The following is a 7,578-nucleotide window of genomic DNA, read 5'->3' on the forward strand; positions in this document are numbered from 1 at the left end:
TGTTGTTGCAAAGGTGTGAAGTGTGTACATGATACGCATTAACTGGTGATGGAAAAAATGTATAATAAAAGTGATAATAGTGCCTGCCAATGACATGATTTTGGGGTCAACACTTCACACAGGTGTTATATTATATTGTCTTATATTGTGTGAGGAAGATGATGAAACCACAGGATCGACAAGTTCAGAGGAAATACACGTGATAGTAAGTTTTAATTTATTAGAAAAGTGAATAATAAATAAAACACTAGGCTGAGCATGAAAATAACTTCATATTAAAACAGTGATGTGGGAAAATAAAACCAGGAGAGTTTATTTTAACTATGCTGTTAGAAAAAATGATCTTGGTCACAAATGTCGCTTTGACTTGGATTAAAAATAAATAAATAATAATAATTGTATTTGTGATTTTTACAATGCAATGCAAAGGGACAATGCATGTTAAAACACAAAATGTTACAAACATATAAATCCTGTAAATACGCAGGATTATAACCAAAGCTAATTTCCATCGTCATTTTTAAAAAAACAAACAGAACTCATACGTTGTACAAAACATGCAAACAAATTAATCATGTTAAGATCACAGATGCACAGGTCAAATTCCTACTCGCTTCTTCTGCTTAAACACTGCACATTAACAAAAACATTACAAATCTATACACAAAACTACTGTAGTCCCCGGCACATGTGAAAACTGCATCAGCACTAAAATCACTTCATGTTTAGTTTTGGTTGTCTAATAGCCATGATTTGAGTCAATTTTAAGTCAATTCAGTTTGAAAATACTGATGCATGCAACAGTTAACCACGTCCTTGTCCAAAATAACCTCTAATGATATACGGTGGGTTAAAAGGTGCAAACTTTATGAGCGTCTCGTTGCATTAGCGTAGCATTAGCAGAGCGCGCGTGTGTTCTCCATGTGTGATGTGATTAAGGAGTGATGAGTGCTCGACATGACAGGGCTGCAGCTGGAGGAAGTCATTCATTGGACCAGCTGACCCCCTCCCGCACTGCCCCGAACCCAGAACAGAGCGGGCCGACCAGGGGAGAGCGCTCTGCAAATCCCTCTGGTATGGTGTCAATGCAGAGGACTGACCGGAGTTATGAGGCATCTACGCATCCACAAACTGCACAGTGTCAAAACAGGCCCACCATTCATGCTGCACCACAGGCAGCGTGGGAGCTGTGTCGGACATGACGGAGGTACATGAGCAGTCAAATATTCAAATGTAGGAAACACATTGTCAAACAGTCACACAAGCATATTGTGTATTATCAAGAACATTATTCACTGTTCAAACCAGAGTTTAAAAAGGCTCTATGTAAATGTTCTTGTAGGAGGTCCGGGAATACTCCAGGCAAAGCAATAACCTCTCAACCTGCATTTTTTTTTTTCCTTCAGGGTGTTATAGTTGTTGCTGCACCTTTTACACATTTTCCACATGTCTTTTGTTTACTCTTACATACTGTGAACTGTTGTAAATTAGAATATCAGACCAAAGACATTTTTCACTGAAAATTAGCCCTTACTATTAATGTATCTACAAATGGCTAAAACGGCTAAACATTTCCCAAAATATAAAATTCTTACATTAAATATGTGAAATATTAGGTATACTTTATTGTGTCCCATTGAAGGGTGAGTCAACTGCCAAGGAACAACTATTGGGATCAGTGCTGGGTGAAAGTGTCAGGAGCAGAGGGCAACAACACAATATTACACAATTACTGTATCTTATTGAGCATATGTTTCAGAGTGAACATTTTAGATTTATTTTTAGAAAAAACAAGACATATTTTGTTCTATATTCTTTGCCCTATCATGAACACTTTTAAAAGTCAGATTGCTAAACTGCAGAGCACAGAAGGTGAACTGGTGTTGACTACAATACATAAGTCCAATGTTGAGACGCAAAAGTATATTTTATCTGAACATGTTTCCATCACTTTCTCTTTCAAACAACTTAAAAACAAAGCATCTAATTGTATTGTCACTGTTGACAAGAGCCTGCTGATGCAAACGTGTGTTATTAACTTTTTGTCAGATGAAGTAACTCTTACTCATGTTTCATTTTCAAAGTTCACTCCGCTCGGGTCCATATCACATGATGTAAGTTTGTGTGCGTGGGAACTCCACTGCAGGGGCCTATTGTTCTGGGGCTCAGTGTCAGGCCTCATACACTCATGTGCAGTTCTGCCTGTCCAGGATCAGACCTCTGCTTGTGCTACGGCTGTCCCCTCCGCTCGCTCTGTGTCCCCCTTTGGTCCGCTGTCAGTCAGGTGAAGTGTCTCTATGTGTGGGAGAGCTTTGTGACACTCGCCTCATCTCCCGCTTTGATCCCCTAATTGATTGACTACAGAGGTATAGGGATAAGCAGTCACCCCTCTGCAGTGCCTTAGATAAGTGAAGGGGCCTGCTTGGGCGAGTGTGCTATTTGACTATTCGGACTTAACATAGGGGCCATTGAAGGTAGCTCTCCTCCACGCTTTTTTACAGCCCCGGGGCTGCGTCCTTAGGGTTCTCGTGGCCAAGGGGGCTGTAGACTTGAGGTAATGGGTTTGTTTAGATCACAGAAAATGGAAATGTGGAAATGCCTGCGAGTAGAAACCAGGAGTCTTGAGCAGGGCCTATCTCGCGCACAGGGAGGCAGCAGGAGCGATAGATAGAGCAGTCATGTGGTCACAGTCCGAGCTGCATGGGGAAAATAAGCCGTGGAAATATGGTATAGCTGCGCCGATTCTGATCACATTTAGGACCAGAGAAGGAGGTCGGGGACAGATGAGGAGCTCGAGAGAAAGTGGACCAAAAAGTGTTTTCAAATGTCACAAATATTTCCTGCCACTCAATGAAACAACAAGCTTCCTTCAGCTAATGCGAAGAAGAAATGATGTCAAACTGACCCGAGTTGTAAACTTCTAATGAACCCACTGTAGACATTATAATAATACACATCTCAGAACTTAAACATGTTCATTTTGATTCATCTCAGAGTTAAATTAGAATTCAATAAAAATATATACTAAATACACCTTTTTTTGTATGATGATGTGGAGCCATTGTGCTGTTTCACACATATCATTATGGACTGTCAAGTAAACCGCGTGATTATAATTTCTCCCTGTGGCCCTCAGAGGCAACTGTTGTTGTGATTTTGGGCCTTACAAAAATAAATTGATTTGATTTGATTTGATTTGATAATTCTAAAAGATGACTAGAGTGTCCTTGGATTTAAAAAAAAAATAATATTTAATGACTTAATACAAGAGTTCTGGCCAGAGAAAATACAAAAAGTGTTTCATTTAAGTCGGGTAAGCTAAAATCGGTGCTCATCGTTTTCAGAAATTACGGTAAGATTAGCTTGAGAACTTATTAAAAATATATGAATCATAATATAGGTATCGTTATAGTTTGAGTTGTATAAACCATATCTTTTAGAGGACCATAAAACATCAAATGCCAACAATTGTGTGTTAAATGTTCTAATCCAACATTAACAAATGCTAACAATGAGTCAGCTGAAGTGGAATTTAAAACATTTTAGTTTACACGCTCTACGGTCGACAAGTATTACTATTTTGATATGGTAACTTGAATGGGCTCCATTGTACAAATTATTAATCAAATCTGTTTTCCTGTTTCAAAAGTGCACTCAAATAACTCTGCCGTGATTTGCAGCAGATATGATAATGAAATTCAAATTCTGTAAATCTGTCTTCTTTGGGCGAGTTGCGAGCCGTGTGCAGGTATGCTAAGAAATGATTAAGCGATGCTCTGGGGGTCCGGGTTTTATTCTTCGAGATTATGTGTCACTGGGAGTAAAAACCTCCCAGCTGTCTCAGTGAAAGCACTTACAGTATAATAATCCCACAAATCCTGTAATTATGCCAGCATACGGCGTGTACCTGAGCCCTGCTTTGTGCTCGTCACTGCCACAGACACTGGGGCACAGCTTGCAGCGCGCAGATCTGCTCCTGGCTGCTTTGCATAGGCAGCAAATCTTATTTTCAGAACATTTGGGGTATTTCAGATTTCACGCTTGGCCCTCTGAGGAATTATTGATAGATCGTCTGCAGCGCTGACGGGAAACGCAATGAGGGATCGACGCGACTCAATTAAAATAGTTCACATATTGGGATTTTGTAATAGAATGACTGTGTTCGTTTTGGCAAAGTGGCTGATGTACATAAGGACGTGTTCAAAGTTATACTAGTTTTTACTATACAAAGTGTTTTAGTGTCAGTCCCAAGCCCCAGTAATGTTTGTTTTTTTACAAATAAAACCCTACAGCTAGTTCGATAAGCTACATTAAATTAAACCAAAAATATACATTATTTTCTAATAAATGAGACATGTTTACAATATTGTTTTGTGAGACGTAAATTGATTCTAAAAAGTAACAGATTATTATTTTTTGGTTTATGGAACTACAATAAAAAACACCAGTCCAAGTAAACAGAAATGTCTTTCAATTGTGTTCCAGAACAAGCCACTTTCTTTGAACAGACAAATGTTAACCAGAACAGTTATTCCCTGGTTTGATTTTGCAATAATCCTTTCTTGAGCTGCCAGACTGGACTTTCTAATAGTTTTGTATGAACAGTGACTTGGATGAACAGTTAACAAAACAGAATGTTTGGCATTCACTGTAGCTTCTAATCTTGAATATATATAGATAGTCTTAATGGTGTGGTTTCAAAAAGACATTAGAAGACCAAAGATTAAACATACTAGATGAAGTTGTTTTTTTCATACATATTCTTTCTTACAAAATTGTATGTATTTGTATATACATATGTTTAAAAATGTAAATGTGTACTATGTTTTTGTCAAAAGTTATGAATCTTGGAGCAGAAAACTAGATGGGAGGATAAAACTCTCGTGCCATTTGTATTGATAGTCTGCGGTGCTCTCAAACTAATTAATATTAATAAGAGAATGGAGATGAGTGTGTGAGTCAGCCCGTGCAGTCAGTCAGAGCTCATGCAGCAGCCCCTCTGCAGAGGCTCTAAACAGGCGTGACGCAGGGGCACGGGCCGCGATACACACACACCATTTTTATAGATAATAGCCTATCACGCAGGATACAATTTAAATTAAAAAATGCAATTTTCACCTTGAAATGAACAAATGATTACAATTTCTATACAAATTAAGGCATCCAGGCTGTGCCTCAGTACTGTGCCAGGGCCATGAAACCTGACATAATTAGCATGAAATACATTTTCAAATATTTGTATTTTGTCCATCGCTTTAAAACATGCTCCTGTTCCTTCAGTGGGTTTGTGATCCCACCTTCTGGGGAAAAGACATAAAAAAGAGGGAAAATCGTACGAGATGAAAAGCTCTTCAACAGGAGAGATAAAAATGTGTAAAAAAACAACCTCCCATACACAGCGCCCGGGCCCCTGCGGCTAGCTCTAAAAGCCAAATTACTCTGTTATCGGCGCGATCAGATCTGCGTTATCTGCTCTGGAGATAGAGCCCTCTCTCTCCTTTCTGCCTCACGCTCATCGCCAGAACGTCTATTTATTTGTGATTACAGACAGCCTTTGAATAAAAGATGTTTGTGCAGGAGATCCAAAGTTTGAGTGCATTCTGAACTCTTGTGGCGGCTCAGACAGGGGCAGACAGGAGCAGAACACCTGATTGTGGGCAGTGCTGCGAGGGCCGGTCTGCTGCTGAGCCCGGGATCAAAGTGTAGCCGATGGGAACCAAGAGACAAGAGCAACACTTCTGCACTTTTCTTCAGATGGAGTGTGCAGCGTCTGAGGAGGAGATAGAAGAGGTCTCCAGCCGACTTTGAACCAGCGCACACAGAAAGTTGGGCTCAGTTTTGTCATGAGCTCAAGGTGGTCAAGTGAATGTGGTTTTAAACTAATGTTTAACAAATATATAATTACTGTTGAATCTGAGATATATCTTGATCATGTTTGCTTATCTATGCCATGAATTACAACAAACCCTCTTTTATAATAGATGGATTATTATTAACCTGTTTGAGAAGTTACTTAGCAGAAGGAAGGGGTCGATTTCAACTAAATGTATTGATACAAACTGTAAATGACATGCACACAGTAGCTCATAAAGTATTATATAAGAATAGCTCTCAATAACACAAGCAAATACATGGAAAATGTAACTTCAAATAATTAAAAAATCAAAATATAGCAAATATTTGTGCCAAATAAGAAACAAATGTGCACATGTTTTACTAGAATATGTCCAAGTTATTTCCAAAAACAAGGAGTAAAACATTACTCCCAGCACTACCTGAGTTTGAACCTGAACCTTCTTGTATCAAATTCAAAATTCTACTCTTGACCTACAAAGCCATAAATGACATGGCCCCATCCTACCTCAAAGATGCTATAGAACCATATCATCCAAACAGAGCTCTTCGCTCTCAGAATGCTGGCCTTCTGGTGGTGCCAAGAGTCTCTAAAAGTACTGTAGGAGGTAGAGCGTTTAGCTACCAAGCCCCTGTGTTATGGAATCAGCTCCCGACCCATGTTAAATATGCTGACACAGTCTCTTCATTTAAGTCCAGGCTTAAAACGTTCCTCTTCGAAATCGCTTATGGTCAGAGTAGTTAGGAACAGAAAGATAAACCCACAGCTTCAGCTACGCTGCCCTAGGAGTAACTGTGCTGGGGGAAGTATGACAGCTTGAGCACTATCCTCTTCTTCTTCTGACTACTTATGCTATCAAACAATATTTATTTTTTGATTCCACTTGCAAACTGTTCACCGCCTTCTTTTCTTTCTCTCACTCCTGAGGACCTGTGGACCCAGATGCCCCTCCCCTGGTGAAGTGGTCCCTGCCCTGTGTGGACGGTCCCTCATCTGCCTGAAGAGTGGCTCCAGTTCGCCTCAGACGGTCCCTCATCTGCCTGAAGAGTGGGTCCAGCTCGACTCAGACGGTCCCTCATCTGCCTGAAGAGTGGGTCCAGTTCGCCTCAGTCGGTCCCTCATCTGCCTGAAGAGTGGGTCCAGCTCGACTCAGACGGTCCCTCATCTGCCTGAAGAGTGGGTCCAGTTCGACTCAGTCGGTCCCTCATCTGCCTGAAGAGTGGGTCCAGCTCGACTCAGACGGTCCCTCATCTGCCTGAAGAGTGGGTCCAGCTCGCCTCCGACGGTCCCTCATCTGCCTGAAGAGTGGGTCCAGCTCGCCTCCGACGGTCCCTCATCTGCCTGAAGAGTGGGTCCAGCTCGCCTCCGACGGTCCCTCTTCTGCCTGAAGAGAGGGTCCAGCTCGACTCAGACGGTCCCTCATCTGCCTGAAGAGTGGGTCCAGCTCGCCTCCGACGGTCCCTCATCTGCCTGAAGAGTGGGTCCAGCTCGACTCAGACGGTCCCTCTTCTGCCTGAAGAGTGGGTCCAGCTCGACTCCGACGGTCCCTCATCTGCCTGAAGAGTGGGTCCAGCTCGCCTCCGACGGTCCCTCTTCTGCCTGAAGAGTGGGTCCAGCTCGACTCAGACGGTCCCTCTTCTGCCTGAAGAGTGGGTCCAGTTCGCCTCCGACGGTCCCTCATCTGCCTGAAGAGTGGCTCCAGTTCGCCTCAGTCGGTCCCTCAT

The sequence above is a fragment of the Eucyclogobius newberryi genome, unplaced genomic scaffold (assembly GCF_026437365.1).
Source record: "Eucyclogobius newberryi isolate DKJ021-1_F unplaced genomic scaffold, fEucNew1.0.hap1 SCAF_19, whole genome shotgun sequence".
Classification (NCBI taxonomy): domain Eukaryota; kingdom Metazoa; phylum Chordata; class Actinopteri; order Gobiiformes; family Gobiidae; genus Eucyclogobius; species Eucyclogobius newberryi.